At 36.1% G+C, this 25,047-nt stretch overlaps 1 long non-coding RNA gene across 3 annotated transcripts in view; it reads left to right on the forward strand.

The window, feature by feature from the left end:
* Nucleotides 1-235: 235 nt before the first annotated feature.
* The window catches only part of LOC146001132 (uncharacterized), a 74,076-nt gene continuing 49,264 nt past the window's right edge, over nucleotides 236-25,047 (forward strand). Inside the window, exon 1 of one of the 3 annotated variants that reach the window (XR_014443518.1) lies at nucleotides 236-345. This is a non-coding gene — a long non-coding RNA (uncharacterized LOC146001132). Of the gene's footprint in view, nucleotides 346-556; nucleotides 628-8,173; nucleotides 8,247-25,047 lie in introns of those variants that run through there. The other 2 variants (XR_014443517.1, XR_014443519.1) reach the window with 2 other exon arrangements.

Genomic DNA, 25,047 nt, shown 5'->3' on the forward strand with positions numbered 1-25,047 from the left:
AACGTTGAATCCGTACGTTGTTAGCATGGAGGTTGTTAAGTTTGGTTCTAGGAAATATACTGTCTTTGACCTTTCCCCCCCCCGCAAGTTTTGGCACCTTGCACTCCCGGTTTTGGAACCGAATCGCCGCCAATGAACTTGTTGTCATCGCGTTGTGCGATAAGGGAGACCCAGGCGGCCAACTTGACTCACAGACTTGACTGTTCTGTTCAATTCAAAGCGAATCTGTGATCAAATCAAAGTGAAACATGCTCTACGTCAAAGCAATTGAATTGAATATCTCGTCTGTCTTTTCATTCTATACGAAGCCAGGGCGAGCCAGGATTTTACACGAAGTTTATTCAGGTAATAGATCCTTTTATTATTTTTTCTATGCATAATAGAGCATGCCAATTCTTTTTAATCAGAGTGACTATCTTTACCAGATGGTGAACCAAGTTTACGTCGGTGTGCATTTATTTTCGTGCAAGAGACTAGTACTTTTTTGCTGTATGCCATGGAGTTGAAAAAGTACCGCACGGTGCTCTGATACGGACTCGTGCTGCTAATATGTCACGTGAGTATGAAGGGGTATTACGTTCCTAAAGCACAAATATCTGAGATATTTGATGCCAAGGAATGGCCCACGTAAGTTAAAGCCTGGTAACAGTTTGATATAGCCAAAACACATTTCACTCGTCCATTTAGTCTTTTTTTTCACATTCGTACTTACCTATTATGGGTAACACTCTACTATACCGGAGACGGATTTCTTCAAATTTACAGGAGAAAGTACTTACGCAAACCATTTTCTGTAGTGTTGTTGATGTTCGGGAATGTAGTTTTGATCCATTTTAATGCGAATGCATGTGGTTTTCTACGAAAATCTATTTCCGAAGCGCTATTGCTGCTGCCGCCATGATGTTGTCCGTATATGCTAAATTGAACGAAAGGAGTGCCAATTGGACCTAACCTAACAGGCCTAACCTAACCTAGTAGGCATACCTCGTCGCCGTGATGGTTCGTGGGGCTATCGTGAATTTTTGGGCTAACGTCAATGGTTTTTGGGGCTACCCGTGGATGGTTTGTGGGAAATAAGGAACAACAGTAAGTACTCATTAATGTAAGAAATAGACATTATTTTCGTTATAAATTCATTATTTCACCTAAAGAAATGTTCCGCAAACCAGAAGAGTATGTTAGCAATGTAAAAAATTGCGAAATAAATCATTGATAGGTGTCTCCGGTATAGTAAAGTAGTACCGAAACTACTTATGGAAATGAGTTTCTCCAAGGGGTACCAGTTGTATAAGCCGGAGACACATGAAACTAGTTTATTTTCAAATAAAAATCATTTCTACTTACCTCATATGCATACTGGAACATTTTTCAAGCTGGGGATCACTTTTTTTTGCATGAAAAAGTGTTATTTTTAACATTATAATCATTTATTGGTCGTTGCTAATTCGGCGGGCAAATCTTGACTCACGTCGTCTATCGTCAGCTGATGTGCAGTGTTTCCAAACTTATGAACCAATAAATGCCGCACAAACTATTCACAAAAGGTTTTTAAGCGAAAATTGAGGCTAGATTCTACTTTACGTCCTTATCTGCATAGTGATTGCTTCTTTGCGTTCGCGGTGCGCGATCGTAGTGCGGCACCCGGCATATCTTCGTGTAAGTACCTTTTTCTTTTTACACTTTCTGTTCACGATAGCCCCACTATCCATTCACGGGGTCGAGGTATGCCTCAGTACGTTCAATTACACATATCCGGACAACATCAGTTTTTCTCGATTTACTCTTTCAGGAAATTTTTCCTCGCTTTGGGATTTACGTTGTTGAATTCCTTATAAAATAAGCTTTTCAACGATATATGTACACGTAGGCAAAGGACGTAAACTAGAGTATTTCCTTACATTGGAAAAAAAACACTCACACGTTATCTTGTAAAACTACCGCGTGGTTGCTACTCTGACAGGGGGTTACATGATCGAACGCACAGATCATTTGATTCACGTAGTCGACGGTAATGGCAGCACGAGCTATCGTACAACGGAGATGCATGAATGACGAAAAATACCTTACTTACAGGCCAAATAAGTTGCATGATTCGAAACAACAATTTCCCCGGCTTCAGAAAGTTCTCAAGAACGCAATTCCGTAAGTACTTTCTCGTCTTTTCTCCTGTAAATTTGAAGAAATCCATCTCCGACTTATACAATCGTTACCCTCCAAGGTTTACAATGTTTGTCGAGGTATTTTCTTTCATCGTGGAATATATTTGGCCAGGAAATCATGTATCACGTGGGGCTATCAGTCAGCAACCCAGGCTATACGTCAGCTACCCGTGCATAATGTATAATTTCCACCGGTGACTAACACGATAGTAGGTATTTTTCGGTGCAGAAGATTGAAACACTGCATACCCACAACGTGAGTCAAGATGTGCCTGCCATATTGTGTGTTCCGGAAGCGAAGAAAGGAATAAAAAAAAAGCACTCAGTGTGTGAAAAATTGAATTTGTTTTCGTGTAAAAAGCATAATGGCACCTTGAACTATGTTCCGCAATACACAATTGGTAAGTACGAATCATGAGAAACACAAAATACCAGATTTTAATGTGTCTTCGATCTATGAAACTGTTACCCGGAAATCAGTTTCTGTAGCATTGTCGAAGTTCTATTCCCATTGCGAAAACGTAACCACGCCATTTTTTAACTGTTTGCCTAACCTAACCTTCTGTGAATTGTCCGTGGGGATATCCAGGAATGGTTTTCGGGGCTATTCGTGGATGGTTATATGATCCCAAATGGTTTTTGGGGCTATGCATGAATGGTTTTTGGGGCTACCCGTGAATGGTTTGTGGGGCTCGCACCGTGATGTGCGTTCCGTAACACTTCAAGAAATGGCTTATTTTAGTGTAAAAAATGTTTCTAAAGTGTGAAAACCATACAAAACACAAAACATCCGATTTTATAGTGTCTCCGATATAACGAACCGATACCAAAAATTGTTTGTGGGGCTAACGTGAATGGTTTTTGGGGCTAAGGTCAATGGTTTTTGGGGCTAACGTCAATGGTTTTTGGGGCTAACGTCAATGGTTTTTGGGGCTAACGTCAATGGTTTTTGGGGTTAACGTCAATGGTTTGTGGGGCTAACGTCAATGGTTTGCTAGGTGTTAGCATAATTTCAAATCCGGGCACGAAAGTAGGTATTTTCCGGTGAACAAGGTTGCAACACTGCATAATTCGACAAAACACACTCGCAATGTGCGATCAACCAGTATGCTATCGCCATAATGTGTGTTACAGAATTGAAATAACGAGTAACAGTAAGTAGCCTACTCATAAATGTAAGAAATATACATTATTTTTGTTAGAAATTCATTATTTCACCTAATGAATGTTTGGCAATGCAGAATAGCATTGTAATTTTTCACATTACGAGTATTTCTTGTTCGTTGCTTTTTCGCTTCTGTTACACACAATATGGTGGGCAAATCTTGACCAGCGTTGTCTATCATCTGTGGGTATGCAGTGTTTCAAACCATCTTAACCGAAGAAAAATAAATCCGAGTTCCAAAACCCCATGAACCATGCATGGATAGCCCCACAAACAATTCGTAAATAGCCCTACGAACTATTCACGGCAAGGTTAGGTTAGGCAAACAGTTAAAATTGTGATGTTGTGGGAAAACAATGGCGTCGTTGGAAACGCTGACCGGGGGTTACATGCATCGCAGAGACATTAATGTCAAAAAATACTTTTTTTACCTGCTGAATAAATTGAACAAAGGGAGAAAACACTTCCATGACCTTTCAAAAGTCCACAGAAACAGTTCCGTAAGTACTTTCTCCTGTAAAATTGAAGAAATATGTTTTGCCTATATCAAACTGTTACCAAAACCTGCAATTTCAGAGTATTTTCGCAGCTTTTTGTTAGTAAAAATCTGTTTATATAAAAATCTGAACTTGGTAAATCGTTAGATAATGTTCATCAGAAATTAGACGAGAACTTAGAATTAATGAAGAAACAAGATGAGAAACTTAATATGTGTGTTTCTAAAATTGAACAATTAACACAAGAAAATATCACATTAAGGAAACAACTTCAAGAAACCAAGATGGATCTGGATGAACTGGACCAGTATGGACGGCGAAATACCATAGAAATTCAAGGTGTTCCTGAACAACCAAATGAAAATACCTTTGATGTTGTAGCAAATGTAGGGACAGCCTTAGATCTAAATATTACAAAGGACATGATAGATGTTTGTCACAGGCTAAAAAAATTCCCACATCAAAAGTCAAGTGGGATAATTGTCAAATTTGTTCGTCGTAATGACAAAGATATGTTTATTCAGAAGAGAAAAGTAAAAAGAAATTTAAATACTTCTCACTTGGGTTACTCAAGTAATGACATGGTATATATTAATCAATCTTTAACTCCCTATAGAAAGCGTATATTCAGTCAGGCCAGACAAATTAGAAATGTTAAGAATTATGCTTATTTATGGGTCGATTATTCAGGAAATATCAAACTAAAGAAAAGTCAAGATGATCAAAATATAATATTACTGAAAACAATTGAAGACGTGGAGAAGTTAATGTAATGGAGAACTCTGAGAATGTCACAATTTACTATCAAAATGTAAGGGGGCTCAACACAAAGATACAACAATTCTATGTAAATAACATTGCAAATGAATATGATATAATTATTATTACTGAAACTTGGCTACATAAAGGTGTATATAGCAATGAGTTATTTACTGATAATTATAGAATTTATCGTCATGATAGATTAGATAGGAATAGAGGTGGTGGAGTACTTATAGCAATTAAGCAAAATATTATGTCTAAGAATATTATTATGCACGATAATTTTGATTCTTTATGTGTCAAAGTAAATCTAAAAAATGTAGTTTATTATATAGTTGCCGTATATTTCACACCAAACAGTGGTATTGATCAATACACAGCATTTTACGATTTCTTTGAAAATAACGAAGAAATGCAAGGTAGTAATGTAATAATTGCTGGGGATTTCAATCTCCCATTAATAATTGATTCTTCATACGAACTTCAAAAAGGGGGGCCTTGTTGTAGAGCATTAGAAAATTTTTTGAATTTGTACTCCTTACACTCTATTAATGATGATCGAAATGTTAACAATAGAACATTAGACTTAGTACTAACTAATGATGATAGTACTATGGTAGTAAATAAAGAGGATCTACCCCTTGTTAAAGAAGATCTACACCATCCAGCTCTAATTATGAAATTAAATCTAAGAAAAAGAGGAAATAATACAAAAAATGAAGTGGTATTGGATTATAATTTTTGTAAGGCTAATTTCCCAAAATTGTATGAAATGCTGCACGATACAGATTGGAATTCTCTATATAAATTAAAGGATGTGGAAACAGCTATTAATTTATTTTATGATAGAATAAATTTTGTATTTGACTCAACCATACCAAAAAGAAAATTTTACAGGAATAATAAATATCCCTGTTGGTTTACAAAAGAGATTATAGAAACATTAAAATTAAAAGAGTATTATAGGAAATGTATGAAAGACACTGGGAAATCCATGAAATGCATTGAAGAAAATAACATGTTATATAAAGAAACAAGAAAAATAGTTAAAACAATGGTACGAAGGGCTTATTCTAGGTATGTTAAAGAAACCGAAGAAAATATTAAAAATAATACAAGATCTTTCTGGAACTTTATACAAAATAAAAGAGGGAGATATAACTGTACTAAACAGACTATGGTTTTTGAAAATAGAAAATTGGAAACAAGTCAAAGTGTAGCAAATAGTTTTGCGTCTTTTTTCAAATCTGTATATGCGAAAGGTATAAGCTCATATGATATTCATGATGATGTTAAAATGAATGTATCATATTCTATATCAAATCATATAATTACTGATAAAGAATATTTTGATGCTGTAAAGAAATTGAAACCTAAGAGAGCTAGTGGTCCTGATAAAATTCCACCCTATTTATTAAAGGCATGTGCAGAGATACTAAAGAAGCCACTCTGTTTTATATACAATTTAGTTCTAAAATATCAAACTTTTCCGAATATCTGGAAAACAACTCGAGTTTGCCCAATTTTTAAATCAGGAGACGACTGTAAAATAGAAAATTATAGACCTGTAGTAATTCTCTGTGCGCCCGCCAAAATATTAGAGCAGGTATTGTACACAAGAATCTGGAATCACAGTAAATGTTACATAAATGAAAATCAACATGGTTTCATTCCTGGAAGGTCAACAACAACAAATTTAATTAATTTTGTTCAAGATGTTCATGCAGCATTTCAAAATCGATTACCTATACATACGATCTATCTTGATTTTGCTAAGGCTTTTGATTCAATTAATCACAATATCTTATTACGCAAACTTTCAGGTTTCGGGTTGACTAGTGATTTTCTGGCTCTCATGGCCTCATATCTTAATGGTCGAAAACAATATGTAACCTATAGACAATCGAAGTCGTTTGAATATATTGTGAAGTCAGGTGTACCACAAGGATCGAATCTTGGTCCACTACTTTTTGTATTGTTTTTAAATGACCTACCATTACAAATTGAATATTCTAAATGTCTCATGTATGCTGATGACATAAAGATTTATAAACAAATTAATAATGATGGAGACATTAGGAAACTTCAAAGAGATTTAGATATGGTGTATGAGTGGAGTATAAACAATGACCTTAATTTTAATATCAAGAAGTGTTCTTCTATGGAGTTATCAAGTAAAATAAATACCTCTAAAATCTCCTATTTTATGTGTGGAGAAGAGCTGGAAAGAGTAAATTTTATTAAGGATCTAGGCATTATTATGGATCGTAATATGATGTTTAACAAACATGTATCATACATGGTAAACAATGCATTTAGATCATTAGGTTTTCTTATAAGAAATACGAGGAATCTAACTAATGTAGACAGTATTTCTCTCTTGTATAATGCATTAGTTAGAAGTAAGCTTGAATATGGTTCTAATGTTTGGTTTACATATTATAAATTCCAGGAGTTGGTAATTGAAAGAATTCAAAAACGATTTTTAAGATATTTGTATTACAAAAAGTATAATGTACCATCATACTATAATAACTTATCATACAATGACCTACTTAATGAGTTTAATTATGAAAGTCTTATTAATAGAAGGGAAATAACACAACAAATATTTCTGTACAAAACAATGACTGGCATAATAGATAACCCTACTTTTCTCCAAAAGATATGTTTCAATGGAAAGAAATGTGGCTTAAGGCTGCGGCAATTGATGTCTTATGATATTCCTAAAACAGAAAGATTCAAGAATTCGCCATTATTTAGAATGTCCTTTGCATACAACAAAATATCTATATTGCAGTCTAATCTTGATTTTAGTATCTCAATCAATGAGTACAAAAAAATATTAAGACAAGTGTTTATAACATAAATTATATTGGGTGAAGCGCTTCTAAATTGCTAATTGAGTGTTATTGAGTGTTATATGATTCTATAATATAGTTTAGTAATTTATATTACATTATATTTGCGTATGTGTTCTACCTGTCTTATGTCTCACTGTATTATATTATGTGTTTCTCTTGTTTATGTATTTCTATTTTTATTTGTATTTTTATTGGCTACCTTCTGTAAAAGGAGAAAATTTCTCTGTTGAAGGAAATAAATAAATATACACACTAATAGTGAAGGAACACGTCGAAAATAACTATCACTACCAAACCTAACAAGAACCTAACTACGTTAAATTATATCTCTTGTTGTTGAAAGTTGTTTTGGGTGTTATATTCACTTGCACAAAGCCTTTGGGCTGTTCTGCTACACAGTAAAGTAACACGCTAAGGTAACAGACGTATTTTACTTCACAAGAACACATTTCCAAGAGCTAATATCAACTGAAAACGTTCATGACCAGTTCCTGTCTACGTGTATCAGTGTTCGAGTAACCTCACCGGTTTTAACAAATTTTTAATAGTAATTGAACATACTTGTTCCTGTCAACATGGAGATGTGATAGAGTAACATTACGGGTTTTAACAATTTTTATAGCAGTTTTACCATGTTTTAGTCATTAGTCATCCTAACATTCAACCTGTCCATACATATACCTTGATCCTTTCTAAATGACGAAGCTTTACGTATGCACCTAATAGCAGACTTCATGACCTGAAGAAGGGAGCAGTTGCCACCGAAACGTCGTCTACGACAACTATATACTCACTTTACGTAAGTAAATTAACTAATTTCGAATTTATGCTTATATATGATAGTAAGTCGCACGGAAACAAAAAATGATTTTTTCTTTATTTCTTGTGTGGCAACTACAGATGTTACAGCTCCTGTGTGACACTAGATGACTACTTGATCTATCAGAATCCAGGAACTTTACTCGGTGATTCAGGACATTCCCACATAAAAGAACAATTGTGGGAAACATCAACATGTGTGATTTCAGGCAGCTGTCTGAATTAATCCGTGTGCAGCATGCACAATTGATTTTTGGTGCAACAAATATTTGGAAAACTTTCATGTTACATGCGTATAAATATGGTGCATTATTTCATGATTTGGAATGTGTGAAGAATGTGTTTAGAGCATGTTGCTGTGCATACATAAACACCGTTTGGCAACAGTAACACACTGATGAATAGAGATCAATGTATTTTCTGAATGTCTATCAACACAACATTGAAAATTTCTGTTCAACACATTCAACGGGCCAAGTTCCTTTTGTTTTATTGAGATTTACTTCTGTTAACACATACTGCGGAGTTTTAGTGATTACTTAAGATTTTGTTGAATATAAGCTTTCATAGTTAGGTAAGGCAGGCCAGGTTTGGTTCTTTTAGCATAAAAATAAAGTCCCTAAATGCATTCTACTAAGGTTCCAATTTACTTCTACGTTAATTCCCACTAGTTCATGATAAGTCGCTTGTCAACGGAAAATACATTGTCCATGAAAAGTGTGCATGCTTGCATAAGGTAATTTTTTTTTTTTTTTAATTCAAACAGTGCTCATTACTTTACGGAAGGTTCAAATTTTGTGTGACAATAATTGCCAAAATTCTACAATAATAAATCTTCCTGCTAGGAGAATTTGAAAAAAATCATAAAACAATCTGAACCGTTACCAAAACCACACATCGAAATTTCCATAAACAAACTAAATATATTTTTGGTAAGATTTTACAATACGGGACCCATCCGTAATTTCTATTCTTCTTCTTATACTCACAAAATACATAGTCCCGATATAGTATCTGAGGTTAACGTGGGACTGATGTGTTGAAATTGTTAATTGATGTGTAGAAGTTGTAAAATAAGCTTTTCAATTCCCGCTATTGTTCTTGTAGCGTTCACTTGTTTAGTAATCTGCATGGTGTGAGGAAGGTAGGAAATAAAGTTTTTTCTTTCGTAAGTTTTTTTTAGTAACTTTAGTTTGGTAGATATTAATAATACAGGGCATTCGTTCATATTTTGCATAGTCAATAATTTAGGACACTTAATCACGATTGTGTAGTTAAAACTTGTCGCTCAAGTGCTACGAAACTGACAGTTTTTTACGGTGCCCCACAAACCATTCATGCATAGCCCCACAAAACCATTCACAGTAAGGTTAGGTTAGGCAAACATTGTTAAAATTTCATTCTAAAATGTAAAATATTGAAATAACCATTGTTTTTGTGGAGAAATCCAGGGTTTCTGTTCCGATCGCGGACCACTCACTTTCGCTTATTTGGCAATTTCTACATGTGGCCCCCAAATTTTAACTTAAAATTTGTGATTAGGAGGCCTCAATTAGTGAGTATGCAAAATATTTAAAAAAAATCGGGGAGGGGTTCGGTATTGTAAATTCGCTCCATATTTTTTTAGCACTGAATTTGAAAATTCAGGATCATTGTATTTTTCTACCCTTGTATGATTTTAGTAGCCCCATCTAGTTCGCAGCACTTTTAGACACTCGGTGCAGTGCAGGTGTACCCCAGTGTCAGGTTGGTGCAAGGAAATGACATTCGAACAAGTAGACTAAAAGCTGTGTTCAAGTTCACAAGATTCAACAAGTGTCTGTCTGCTGCTTTAAACGTTCATTTGATAGTTAGCACTCACCACATGATCATACACCATCAAGGAGCTAGTATGTAACAGGAATTTTTTGACCTGTGTCCTTTTAAATGCTGCATCTTCAGTAGAAGCTGTAGTATTTGACTGTTTTAAAACTTTTATAAAATGGTAAGTTTTTGATTATTTTTCTTTCTTAGCTTTACACAGTATTATCTCTGTTCAAAATTGAACTTATTCCCTTTGCAAAAAATAAAAAGAAACCCTTTCCCTGCTGCTGACATCCATGGTAGAGGTGGTGAAGGCATTGATGTGTCAGTTTTGTTCCATCATCCTAGTTATCATTATTAACCCAAGAGCTAGAGAAGCTACATAAAGTAACTATTCTGCAAGTTTACTTTTGTCTAATTTAATAAATGCACACTACATTGTTTTAAATGGATTTTGCCCTTCTAATGTGAGATTTTTATGTTTCATCGCTGTGGAAACAAGTGAGTAGCATGATTTTTAAACTAGTCATCATTGTTATGTCCATAATTCTTATACTTATCATCTTCGTAATTGCATGTTGTATTTTTTGCAGCATAGTATATGAAACATGTTAGACCGGAAGGTAGTGTGAGGAAATAGTTTTATTTGCTCATATATATTTCATTTTTCTATTTTATTGTTAATAATATTTTATGTGATGTCTTATTAAATACTTTATTTTTTATTAAACATTTGTTAATACATATTCAAGTAGGCTTCTTTACGTATCAATTGTACACTGTGTCAGACAGATACTGCTTGCCCGTTTACGTGAGTGAAATGGAAAATATTTTTTATGCCTGACCTTCTTTATCAAGCTAAGTTAAATATTGTAAAATGAGAGAAAAAAGAGAAACAAAGAAAGTAAAAAAATATCAATATCGCGGGAAGTATTGTTTGGAGTATGTGACAAAAAAAGCAACAGTGTCTGATAGACACTGGTTGCCCTGTTAGGGGTTAAATATGCATGGTAAACAAAAACATTTCTTAATGTTTGATTGCCATCAGACCCTGATATCTCAAGAAGAGGAAGGGGGGAGGTGTATGGCTCCTTTTTTTTTAGTCAATTCTTTCTGCCTTCTTCTGGCAGAATATACAGTGCCTGAAAATTTTTCACGTGACAACTGAATTTTCATATTCAGTTCTAAGAAATATACAGGGTGACTGGTAATTAGATGTATTCCCTGAAAGGGGTTAAAGTAGAGACAATTTGCAATAAATTTGACCATATGATACCCCGTCCGAAAATTAGTAGTTTTCGAGATAATCGAGTTTCAATTGTTTTTTAAAAAAATGACAATTTTCCACATAAAAAGATGAATTGAGAAAAAACTGCTCATTGTATGGAACTTATTTCAGCATTTTCTGATAGCTAACAAATAAGTAGTTTGTTGAAAAAAAAAGTTTTTCCCAAAAAACAATCACATGTAAGTAACGGGTGGGTCTAAACTTACAAGTGATGATAAAAAAATGCACTCTTAGTTTACTTGGCAACGTATTAATAACAAAAATGGTATGACATTTAGCGTACAAATTACTTAAATTACTTCCTTGAGTCATCAGCTATCCAACAAGGTACAAATGTTGCTAACATTTACATTTGTGTACAAGAAATAATACTTCATTCATCTTCATGTGAATGGAATCAATGAACAATACAATTAAAGAACATTACACGTCTTGCTCAAAGTGGGCACCTCTTTTACGAATACAGGCACGCAAGTTTTTGCGGACATTTGTTCTCTTAACTCGTGATGTGATGGTGTCCTTGAAGTGTTGACCAGCCATTAAGATCGTCTCCCTGAGCTCTTCTTGTGAGTTTACCGGTGTCTTGTCATTTGGCTCCAAATGCAAAAAGTTGCAAGACTTCAAATCGGGGGATCGAGCCGGCCAGGGAATCGGACCGCCTCGGCCAATCCATTTCTTTGTGTAATTTTCATCCAGCCACTGTCGCACGCCCAAGCAGAAGTATGGATGGGCGTAATCAACAATCATTTCATCGAGCCATTTTTCCTGCCCCAAATCTTAAATGGCATCACTTATGAACATTATTTGAGGAACGGGATGGCAATGTTGTTGGAGGATGTGCCTCTAACTACAAGACGTGACATGATTTATCATCATGATGACTGCCCAGCTCGATCCCCCGATCGATTTGACGCCTTGCGACTTTTACATTTGGAGCCACATGACAAGACACCAGTAAACTCGCAAGAAGAGCTCAGGGAGAGGATCTTAATGGCTGGTCAACACATCAAGGACACCATCACATCACGAGTTAAGAGAACAAATGTCTGCAAAAACTTGCGTGCCTGTATTCGTAAAAGAGGTGCCCACTTTGAGCAAGACGTGTAATGTTCTTTAATTGTATTGTTCATTGATTCCATTCACATGAAGATGAATGAAGTATTATTTCTTGTACACAAATGTGAATGTTAACAACATTTGTACCTTGTTGGATAGCAGATGTCACAAGGAAGTAATTTACGTAATTTGTACGCTTCGTGTCATACCATTTTTGTTATTAATACGTTGCCAAGTAAACTAAGAGTGCATTTTTTTATCATCACTTGTAAGTTTAGACCCACCCGTTACTTACATGTGATTGTTATTTGGGAAAAACTTTTTTTTCAACAAACCACTTATTTGTTAGCTATCAGAAAATGCTGAAATAAGTTCCATACAATGAGCAGTTTTTTCTCAATTCATCTTTTTATGTGGAAAATTGTCATTTTTTAAAAAAACAATTGAAACTCTATTATCTCGAAAACTACTAATTTTCGGACGGGTTATCATATGGTCAAATTTATTGCAAATTGTCTCTACTTTAACCCCTTTCAGGGAATACATCTAATTACCAGTCACCCTGTATATATATATAACTTTAAAAATATTTAGAGGTTGATTATAGAAATTTCCATTTCTTAATGTACAATAATAATAAACATGCATGGGCGTGAATAGTAGAAAAATTATAAGTAGTATTATCACTGTTATAAATATTATTATGCAATATATATTGTATTTGAAATAATAATAATAATTATTATTATTATATAAATGGGGAGTATCCACCAAACGAGTGAATAACAGCACAACTATTTTCCATTATTTCTTTTCAAATTTATGCAGTTAGTATCTGAAATGCATTTTGATATTTACTTTTAATGTCTCATTCAAGAAAAGGTTTTAAATGTTAGGGGAATTATTTTTCATAAAGTGTGTTGTGTGACCTCTCACCTACAACTGTAATTATTAGAATTTTGAAAACTGGGAAACTATTTGTTCTTTGGATGAAATGGTAGAATATAACCTTGTTGCTTTATTTTTCACTCAATGTTTTCGATCGAATGCAGTTTTGCTTTGATTATTCTGTTCGAATACTTAACTAAATGAACTTTATTACTGTACTTAACAATAAGAGTAACAAACTTTCATATTTCTTGTATCTTTAAATGAAGGATGTCAATTTCCAGGGGGGTCCACCGACATGTTCGACCCCCCCCCCCCCCTCCCGATGCCCATGTAAACATGCCATTATAAATTTTTGCACTGTTGCAAGCTGAATTTTAAAAGCTGCTGCAACAGGATATAGTTAATTATGTATTAAGTATAGTTATTCATGCTGTTACTACTTTGGGAAAGCGACTCCAGAGCAAGAATTAATTACTTTTAATGCAATCTTGTATTCATTAATAATGAAATGTTTTAAGATCATATTTTAAAATGTGTTGCATCATGTTAGTTGGAATCATGGCTTTCTTAGCCTGTATTTGAAAAGAAAAAGGCTGGCTCGTGAGGAAAATGGCTTAATTATTTTAAGTTTTTTCTGCCTCTGCATTTGTAAAGAGGTAAAGGTAAAGAAATGGCTTTGATTCAGTGTAAGACATGCTACACATCTCCCCTTGTTGCATGGTTCGTATCCTCTGTTGCATTTGTCCACATGGAGTTGGGTTATTTATTCTGGAAATGTGCAGTTGATGGTTGGGCAACAATCTAGATATTTTATAATCTTCATACATCATAGGCTCATAGAACAGTGTGCATAGTTATTTCGGGATTTGGATTTCTCTGATTTAGTTTCATTTTCTGCCACTTTTGACTAATTGCAATGATGAGGATCAGTGATGATTAGATGAAACTGATGAAGGGATGCTGAGAAAGAACATCTCTGCCCATGCCAGGACTCAAACCCATGAACTTTGGTGGCAAGATCAAAATGCCTGGCAAGTTATTAAGGGGTTCGTCACATCTCTCGAGAAATGTCCTCTTGCGCTGAAGCACTCAATCCAATTTCACCAAAGTCAAGCCTGTCAGGTAATTTAATAAATGCTTCAGTGAACAATTCTAGGCTGTTCAGGAAAAAGCACTGAGGTAATAAAATTCAATTTTACAGCAGGTTTTTTTTTATTTGTTTTTGATAGCAAACGTTGCAGACATGATGCACATGTTGGATCATCAGTGTTTAGTATCTTTACATATGTCCAATGTAAAATTGTACTGATAATATTTTATTTAATTGATTCAGTGCGACTTGAAGCAACAGAACATTGCAGTTTGTGAAGAAATTGAATGGCTCGTGTGTAAAATAAAATTGCTGATTTAGAATGATTCATTATGAAATCAAGGTATGTGAGTTACTCCTTTATATTACGTTGTTCGGAAAGTAAGTTCCATCATGGAATAAAATGAAAAATATAAATAGTAATATCATGACCTTTATAGGGGAAAATATATACATGGTACAACACACATAATCGCCATAAGAATTGAAGCATGCATCACAGCAAGATACCAAGTTCGTTATACCCCTATCATACAACGTTTCCGCCTGAATGGAGAACCATTGGGAAACTGCATTTTTCAGTTCTTCGTCAGTGCCTTAAGGTGGAGGAACAAATTAAAATCAGATGGGGCAAGATCAGGACTGTGGTAGTTTTTCCCAATGGAAGTTTGTCAGGAGTTCCGGAGTTAAATTGCCACATGCAAACGAGCATTGTCGTGGAGGAGAATGACACCCCGACTGAGCATGCCATGCCATTTGTTTTGTATTGCACGACTCAGGTTTTGAAGTGTCACACAATAGGTTTCAGCATTGATGTGCTGTCCACGCTCCATAAATTCCACAAGCAATACTCCATGCCTATCCCAAAACACAGTGCACATATATTTTTTTTTTTTGTTCATAAGCTTTGGTTTTGGTTGCATTTTCCGCGGTGACGCGGAATGCCTCCACTCCATGGTGCTTCGTTTCTGTTCTGGGGTCTCCATGTCGCGTCTCCAGTCACAATCCGATCCAACAACTCTTCCCCCTCCTCACTATACAGTTTCAAAAACTCGAATGCACTTCCCATTCTTTCCTTTCTGGCATTTTCGGAGAGCTGGTGAGGGACCCAATGGTTACACAATTTGCGAAATTTCAAATTCACTGTTACAATTTCATACAGCACAGTTCTGGAGATTTGTGGAAACTCTGACAGCTCAAAGTGAATAGTCTGTTCTCCCTAATTTGCTCTTCCACTAAACGAACTAAATTGGGATTCACAACAGACGGTCGACCACTTCGTTCTTCATCATGAACAGTAACCTGTCCACCATTGAATCACTCATTATTCCTTCTCCATACACCTCCCAAATCTGACGGTGGATCTCCGCAGCTGGAACATTACATGCAACCAGAAAACGGATCATGGACCACACCTCACACGTGGTTGGAGTTTGGACTGTCCGAAACATAACAACGCACTACGTACTACTCTCCTGACCAACTTGCCTCAGACTGACGTCTGCACTTCATCAAGGTTGTGGCTACACAAGGTGCATGTTCATTTACACTGCCCTGCTTGCAGTGCCACAGTATTCATCAGTGGAACTTACTTTACGAACGACGTAATATTTGAAAATAACAGAAATGGCAGAATTTTGTAGTAAATTTCAGATTTTGTATGTACATAAATATGAGCATATACTACTCGTTAGTGATTATCGTTCCTGCTGTATTTTTTTCTCATTTGTGCAGGGTCCCTGTCTACAATTTCGCATAAACAAAATTCCCTGACTGTTCCATGCTAAGTGGGGTGTAAGGGGTGACCTTCCACATAGTGCACTCAATTGTCAACCTCACTTCCACATAGTACACCCTGGACTCCAGACTAACGAGGCTCTGGCGACTGGCCCCATGGCCAGTATAATTTTGTTTGTGTTCTGTGTTTTGTCCTTATTTGTGCTGAGTGCTCCTTTACAGCCTCAGGTTTTAATGAAAGTCAGAAGATTTTAATATTTTATGATTTTAGCTCTGCAACGTTAGACTTGTGTAACGATAAGGGCTGGACCCCCTATAATGTGACGGGTGCAAAATAGCCTTAGTGCTGACGCACCCAAAATTTTAAATTCAAATTCAAATTCGATGCTAAGTCATTAGGGCAATTTATGTACATGAACATGCTTGGTAGAAAGTTTTTTCATCTAAACCCTTAGTCTTAGAATCCTACTGAACCAAGCTTTAGAATATGAAATTCTCATGGAGAGAATAATTTGAACAGCAATTGACTGTTTGGTAAGGGGAGGGAAGAAGTGTCAGTGTTCAGATTTATTTTGTTCTCAATACTCGCAACACTTGAAGTGCAAATAATACATAATTGTAGTACATTTTAGTCGGTGCTTAAAGTTATTTGTCATGAGCTGGAATGCCAACCACAAATGAATAGACGCATACTACTACTGCATATTAAAATCACACTTATTATTTTTATTAGGGCATTACATTTGGATGTAATGTAGTTTTTTGGGGTCTAGGCACACCCACATCATATATTGTAACAGATTTTAGAAATACTACGTATCCGAAAACACTCCTGTCAATGGTTGCGCGGATTACTATTGTGATCCACTATTGTTATCCACTGAAATGTGAGCTCTAATAACAAGTCAACAATAGATAAATTTCAAATAATGGCTGCCCGACCATAGTCTTTGGACTGTTCCAGGAAGGTAGACTAGGAGCCAAGGTCAAGTGTTGCCAAGCTGCAGTGTTAAATAAATATGGAGGTTCAATGTCGCAGCATTAACTGAGTTCTGGCACCAAACTGATTTACTGAGTATATCAAACAGAAGTGTAGTTTGTACTCAACAAATTTAAAACTACATTAGCTCTCGAGAGCTCGGTAACTTGGAGAGATCTCACCTGGTTGATAACCTGACAGAATGTTTTGGCCATTTGTCATCAGGGAAGCTTCAAGACTTACTTCGTGCTTGTGATTTTTTGGTTTGTTCGTTTGTTTAGAAACTTAGTTTTCCTGCACTATCACAAAGACGTTCATTTTACAAGAAAAAAGAGTAAAATTCCTTGACATGACTTTTCCTGGATTTCCACATAGTGCTTGAAGCACAAAATCTTTTTCAATCTAAATGTAATTGGGAATGGAAAACTCCTGTTCAGTTGTAACTATAGCTGAACTGCTTTCAACTGTTACCTATACCATTATTGATTTCCGTCAGTATCAATATTTGAAAAATTGTAACATTTTGGAATAGTGCAAAATATTTATACATTTTAAGACATTGCATTTCTATTGGAACTTTACCATACAGTTCTACAAGAGTTTTGCTTTATGATGTTCATAATTTCACATGAAATTAATTTCTCCCCATTGTGTTGTGGCAAAAATAATGTAAATTACTTAGACCGCAAAGTGTAGCATACTGTTTGTGCAGAATCCTCAAAATCCCTGGACTCAGGAAAAGTTTTGTTGATAAAATTCCACCTAATCCTTCCGATACAGTAACACTGGTATTAGCTCAGCCTTTGTTTTTACTCTCGTAACCGTTTGGTACATCTGTAAATTGTTTACTGAAACATGTCAAAAATGAGATTAAGATTCATTGTCTTAATGCAGTCCTTGAAATGAAAACACATATAGAGCAAAGGAGTCTCACAACTGTCACAAGTATTCAATATTCCAGGCCACTTAACTTAAATCCTTGTAATCATTAATTTTCAGCACATTGCGTTAGTTCAACTGAAACTCATTGCGTGTGATTGTGAAGTTCTTTACTGTATTCCAAATGTTTATTTCTGTGTGATTAGGACTGACAAAAATTATCTGCTATTGGCAGACATGCATCTACCTAGGATTGCATTACTTGATGTATTGCAATTCAATGTTGCCCAAAGTGGTATTAACGCAATATGCACTGGAGAGTGTGCCTATAGATCAGTTTATTTCTGCCATAAGTTGATCCCTCCCACTTGTTTTTATATGCATACACTAAACACAGATGTACTTTCATTTGGTGTGCCCTATAATACCTAGCTTCACAAAGTGTGCATTTCATTAATGATTTTCTGGATGCACCCATTGCTATATCCTATAACTTGCGTATTTAAACCTTCACATGGTGAAGTTACTTATTTTGGGGACAAGGTGTACTGAAGTATTTAAGATGATGCTTATTTTGAATTGTGAACAGTGTCAATGAAAATATTCTTCCAATAAACATATGTACAGCCTAGAAATTAATATATTGCCTTGGGATTCCTGTAATTTGTACGTGCCAAGAAATCTTAATTTCCACCAATCTCCCACATTTTTACTTGAAATGGAAGTTTTTATTGAATTTCCTGATTCATACTGATGCTGTATTGTTCTTGCATTCAGTGTCAATTTAACATTCCGATATGAATCCTAGCATATTTTTATGTTCATATTAGAAAAATGTGTAGTTTTGTTATGCTTGAATCTAGTCTTCCATAAATATGTAAGCTGCAGCCATAGAGAGCTCAATCTTGAGGTCATTTTAAAAATGCCATGAGCAGGCTTTAATTTGGTATTCAACGAACACCTGATGGAATTCGTAGCCTTTTTTTTTTCGGTAAATTTCTTGTATCGAACAAACAGATTTCTTCAAATTTACAAGCGAAATGACTTACCGAATGCAGTTTCTTTATAGTTGTGGAAGTTCTGGGAAGTGTTTTCTTGCATCGTTCATTGAATTTTGCCGATAAATCATGTATTCTTCGATACAAATGTGTGACCGATGCACGGAAGCTCTTGCATCCATTTCCTTCCAGCCGGATGTTGCCTATGTGTGATGACTTAATCCCGGTCAGTGTTTCCAAACACGTGTTTTTGTAACTGAAGAAGGTACGTTTCCGCAAATGGTTTGTGGGGCTACGCATATTTCTTTCTAAACCAATTTTTAACTATTGTAACCTAAACATGACCCTACCTAACCTAACCTTACTGAAAATGGTTCATGGGGCTATGTATGAATGGTTCGTGGGGATGTGTGTCAATGGTTTGTGGGGCTACATAGATATTTTTGGGTGCAGTGGGGTGGAAACACTGATTGCCGAGTACGGTAGTGAGACTGTGACCGCCATTTTGCATCTTACTGAAGGCAAAAAGAAACAAAAAAAATTCTCTGTCGCAAATAGAGCTTATTTCCATGAAATAAGCGAAATGCCACCTTCAACAATTTTTCTCAATGCAGAATACGTAAGTACAAATATTCAAATTAAATAAACTAGCAAATTTCAGCAGTTTGTCCGATACGAGGAGTATAGCTTTTTTTTCAATTTTATTTTTAAGAAATCTCAAACAATGAAATGGGATAGTATGTAAAAATATTGTTTGTGAGTAATCTCAAGTAGGAATTTTTCCATCAATGCCCATCTGTAAATGGTCTTGGGTTTATGAAGCCTCCCAGCAGTGTGGTATAAGAGGGGAGGGTGACCCTGGGGGAAGGAATAGCTGTAACATCACCTTCAGTATCTCTTCCCTTATGTGTCGTCATGGCACAGAATATATTATATTATTATTATTTTCCTATTTAATTGTCTATTTGAAAACATGCTTTTCAGTTCAAACTGAACATCTCATGATGGTGCTTTAATGGAGCCAAGCATTACACATGTTTCAATGAAAAAGGAACCTGTAAGAGTTCAGCATACTTACTGTCAGTAATTGTTATGTAAAGAACCTGAATGAATTTTATTTCCATATTTCTTATTTATAAATTTCAATTTGAATAGACACTTTTAATTTTCTAATAGAAGTTAATTTGAATCATTATGCAGGCATTAACATATCACCAGCTGAATGCTGTGTCATTGTATCTCCACTTTTAATCGGAGATTAGTTGAAGATGTTATCATGTTCCGTACATGTTAATGTGTCATCTTGTTGTCAGGTGCCATAAATTATCAACAATTTAATGCAAATCTTGTAGTATGTTCAAATCCACGTAAATGAAACTTCAATCAGGTCTCCTGCAAAGTTAGGCAGATGGACATATGACAAAATAGTATTCATCCAGCAATACAGACATGATAGTTGTACTTCGATTTTACACTTCTCCAGTGGAGAATAACTCTATTTATCTCAGTGTCACTAAAATAGAACTTTTATTTTTTGACTTGAGGGGGCTGGAGTATGAATAACAAGGCTTCATTCTATTTATTCTGAGATGATATTCAACCTAACAGGAATACTTTTCAAAAGTAACTTCAAATATCAGTCTAAAAAGTAACGTAATAATAAATAATAAATATTCCAATATTGTTCATAACTAATTTGAAAATTTGAGTAAGATCTGATAATATTTTTATTGAATAATTAATTGAAAGTAGACTTTTTTTGCATTATAAATTTGATTCTTCCAGTTCCATACAAGAAGTCGAAAAGTGAAAATGTGTAATTTTACTTCTATTTTATACTGTATAGAAATTTTCCTTCTTTTATAGTGTAACATTGTCCAAGTGTCTTTGAAATTAGGCTACAGGGAGGATTGTCCAAAAAAAAAAAAAAAAAAAAAAAAAAAAAAAGTTTTAACTTTCTTGTTGGGAAACTAGTGAGAAATGGATATATAGGATTGAAAGGTGAAAATAGTGTAGTGTTATATGATAGTTTGCATATTCCAATGCAACTATATTAGATGAATCTCTGAGAGTTTTGCTGTAAAATATCAGCAAAACTCTCATAGATTCATCTAATATAGTTGCATTGAAATATGCATGGTAATAATCTCTTAAAATGGCCGCCTCATAGGAAATCCCTTTTACCACACGGTGTTGTTGCAAAATTAATGGAAACCACATTTTTTATAATTTCCAGAATAACTTGTGCCATCTGGGAGACCCAGGCATTAGAATTATAATTTTTATAAACATTGCAATCACACAGACCATTTAATATTGCTAATATATTTGTGTGTGTGTGTGCATGGTGAGAGGCATCTACTTTTACCCTTGAATTTTTAGAAAGTTCACATTGAACTTGAATTTTATCATGGCCCTAGAGTGACCACCCTGAGTAAGTCTTATCATGATGCCAGTGCCTCGGAGGCTTACTCTCTTGGGCTTGAGCATGAGCTCATAGAATCCAGTGGTGAAGGCATTTGTGTTCTTACTGGAGCAGGTGGTAGTTTTAACCAGCATATTTTTTGTCGGTGGGGGTGGATAAATTTAGGGAGGTATCTTCCACCAACATTTAACTCTGAGATGCAGGGGTGCTTTATTGTGTTTCCCCATATGTGAAAAGAAAGGGCAAGGTGACAGGGGTAGAAAACTGTCTTGAGAAGGGAGAAATTCGCAGGTTATAACATTTCTCTAATATTCTTAAGTTGAAAGTAGAACCTGCGAGGTTCTTGAAAACTTTTCCATCCATAGTCTGCCCATAGAAGGACTTAATTCCAAATAATGGCTCTCCACAACTATGCCCCACACATGGTTGTCGAGTGCCATTATTGAAGAAGTTTAGGATCCATTATATTTCCATTAGGCTTGGTTAGACTAATTTAATTTGGCTGCCATAGTATTTCTGCATTCCCCCTTAATGCTGAACATTATTTTGTGAACAAGAAGGCAAAATCCTAATATCTTTGAAAATGAAGGGTTTCAGCTCGTTGTAATTACAAAGGCATCTTTCTGTATAAAATTTGGCTATTTCTCTTTGTTTTTTTTATCTCAAGTGATAGACTGAATAACCATCTATGTGATAATGTTACTGAAATAAGTCCAGTAAATGTGCAAATTTTGCCAACCTCATTTTCGTGAATGCCAAACTGGTGGTAATGAGTAGCGACCCTGTCCTTTGTCGACCCGTTCTTTTAGCAACAGGTCCTCATGCTACACAGTCTTTTTGAGACTTCTCCTTTGGCGACCCGTTCTTTTAGTGACCTGTCCATATGCTACATAGTGTTTTTGAGACTTGTTTCTTGGCGATCCGTTCTTTTAGCTACCTGTCCATATGCTACCCAGTGTTTTTGAGACTTGTCCTCTTGCTACACGTTCTTTCAGCGTCCTGTCCATATGCTACACATTAATTTTGAGACTTGTCCTTTGTTGACCTGTTCTTCTAGTGACCTGTCCTTATGCTACATAGTCTTTTTGAGACTTGTCCTTATGCAGCGCAGTATTTTTGAGACTTGTCCTTTGACGACCCATTTTTTAGCGACCTGTTCTTATGCTACACAGTCTTTTTGAGATTTGTCCTTTGTCGACCCGTTCTTTTAGCAACGTGTCATTTTGCTACAGACTATTTTTTCAACCTGTACTTTTGCTACCAACTATTTTTTCTAACTTTCCATATGGTACAAAGTGTTTTTGATACTTGTCCTTTGGTGACCCTTTCTTTTAGCAGCCTGTCCTTCGGCGACCCAGTCTTTTTGCAGCCTTTCCGTATGCTACACAGTATTTTTGACACTTGTCCTTTGGCGACCCGTTCTTTTAACAACGTGTTCTTATGCTACCCGGTCTTTTTCCGGCTTTTCATATGCTACACTGTCTTTCTGAAACTTGTCCTTTGGCGACCCGTTCTTTTAGCGGCCTGTCCTGTGGCCACCTAGCCTTTTTGCGGCCTTTCCATATGCTACACAGTATTTTTGAGACTTAGTCCTTTGTCGACCCGTTCTTTTAGCAACCTGTCCTCATGCTACACAGTCTTTTTGAGACTTCTCCTTTGGCGACCCGTTCTTTTAGTGACCTGTCCACATGCTAGATAGTGTTTTTGAGACTTGTTTCTTGGCGATCCGTTCTTTTAGCTACCTGTCCATATGCTACCCAGTGTTTTTGAGACTTGTCATCTTGCTACACGTTCTTTCAGCATCCTGTCCATATGCTACACATTAATTTTGAGACTAGTCCTTTGTTGACCTGTTCTTCTAGCGACCTGTCCTTATGCTACACAATCTTTTTGAGACTTGTCCTTATGCTGCACAGTATTTTTGAGACTTGTCTTTTGACGACCCGTTTTTTAGCGACATGTTCTTATGCTACACAGTCTTTTTGAGATTTGTCCTTTGTCGACCCGTTCTTTTAGCAATGTGTCATTTTGCTACAGACTATTTTTTTGACCTGTACTTTTGCTACCAACTATTTTTTCTAACTTTCCATATGGTACAAAGTGTTTTTGATACTTGTTCTTAGGCGACCCTTTCTTTTAGCAGCCTGTCCTTCGGCGACCCAGTCTTTTTGCAGCCTTTCCGTATGCTACACAGTATTTTTGAAACTTGTCCTTTGGCGACCCGTTCTTTTAACAACGTGTTCTTATGCTGCCCTACTTTTTCCGGCCTTTTCATATGCTACACTGTCTTTCTGAAACTTGTCCTTTGGCGACCCATTCCTTTTAGCGACCTGTCCTTTTGCTACCCGGTCTTTTTGCAGCCTATCCATATGCTACACAGTATTTTTGAGACCTCCTTTCGCGACCCATTCTTTTAGCGATCAGTCCATATTCTTCCCAGTCATTTTACGACCTGTCCAAATGGTACCAAGTGTTTTTGAGACTTATTCTTTGGCGACCCGTTCTTTCAGCGGTATGTTCATCGGTGACCTGGTCTTTTTGCGGCCTTTCCATATGCTACACAGTATTTTTGAGACTTGTCCTTTGGCGACCCGTTCTTTTAGTGACCTGTCGATATGCTACATAATGTTTTTGAGACTTGTTTCTTGGCGATTCGTTCTTTTAGCTACCTGTCCATATGCTACCCAGTGTTTTTGAGACTTGTCCTCTTGCGACACGTTCTTTCAGCATCCTGTCCATATGCTACACATTAATTTTGAGACTTGTCCTTTGTTGACCTGTTCTTCTAGCGACCTGTCCTTATGCTACACAGTCTTTTTGAGACTTGTCCTTATGCTGCACAGTATTTTTGAGACTTGTCTTTTGACGACCCGTTTTTTAGCGACCTGTTCTTATGCTACACAGTCTTTTTGAGACTTGTCCTTTGGCGACCCGTTCTTTTAACAACGTGTTCTTATGCTGCCCTACTTTTTCCGGCCTTTTCATATGCTACACTGTCTTTCTGAAACTTGTCCTTTGGTGACCCGTTCTTTTAGCGGCCTGTCCTTTGGCGACCCATTCTTTTTAGCAGCCTGTCCTTTGGCGACCCATTCTTTTTAGCGACCTGTCCTTATGCTATACAGTCTTCTTGAGACTTGTCCCTAGGCAACCCATTCTTTTAGCGATCAGTCCATATTCTTCCCAGTCATTTTACGACCTGTCCAAATGGTACCAAGTGTTTTTGAGACTTATTCTTTGGCGACCCGTTCTTTCAGCGGCATGTTCATCGGTGACCTGGTCTTTTTGCGGCCTTTCCATATGCTACACAGTATTTTTGAGACTTGTCCTTTGGCGACCCGTTCTTTTAACAACGTGTTCTTATGCTACCCGGTCTTTTTCCGGCCTTTTCATATGCTACACAGTATTTTTGAGATTTCTTCTTTGGCGACCCGTACTTTTAGCAGCCTGTCCTTCAGCGACCCAGTCTTTTTGTGACCTGTCCATATGGTAAAAAGTGTTTTTGGGACTTATCCTTTGGCGACCCGTTCTTTTTACGCGTCCTTATGCTACCCGGTCTTTTTGCAGCCTTTCCATATGCTACACAGTCTTTCTGAGACTTGTCCTTTGGCGACCTGTTTTTAGTGACTGTCCATATG

The sequence above is a fragment of the Lepisma saccharinum genome, chromosome 17 (genome assembly GCF_977018435.1).
Source record: "Lepisma saccharinum chromosome 17, izLepSacc3.1, whole genome shotgun sequence".
Taxonomy (NCBI): Eukaryota; Metazoa; Arthropoda; class Insecta; order Zygentoma; family Lepismatidae; genus Lepisma; species Lepisma saccharinum.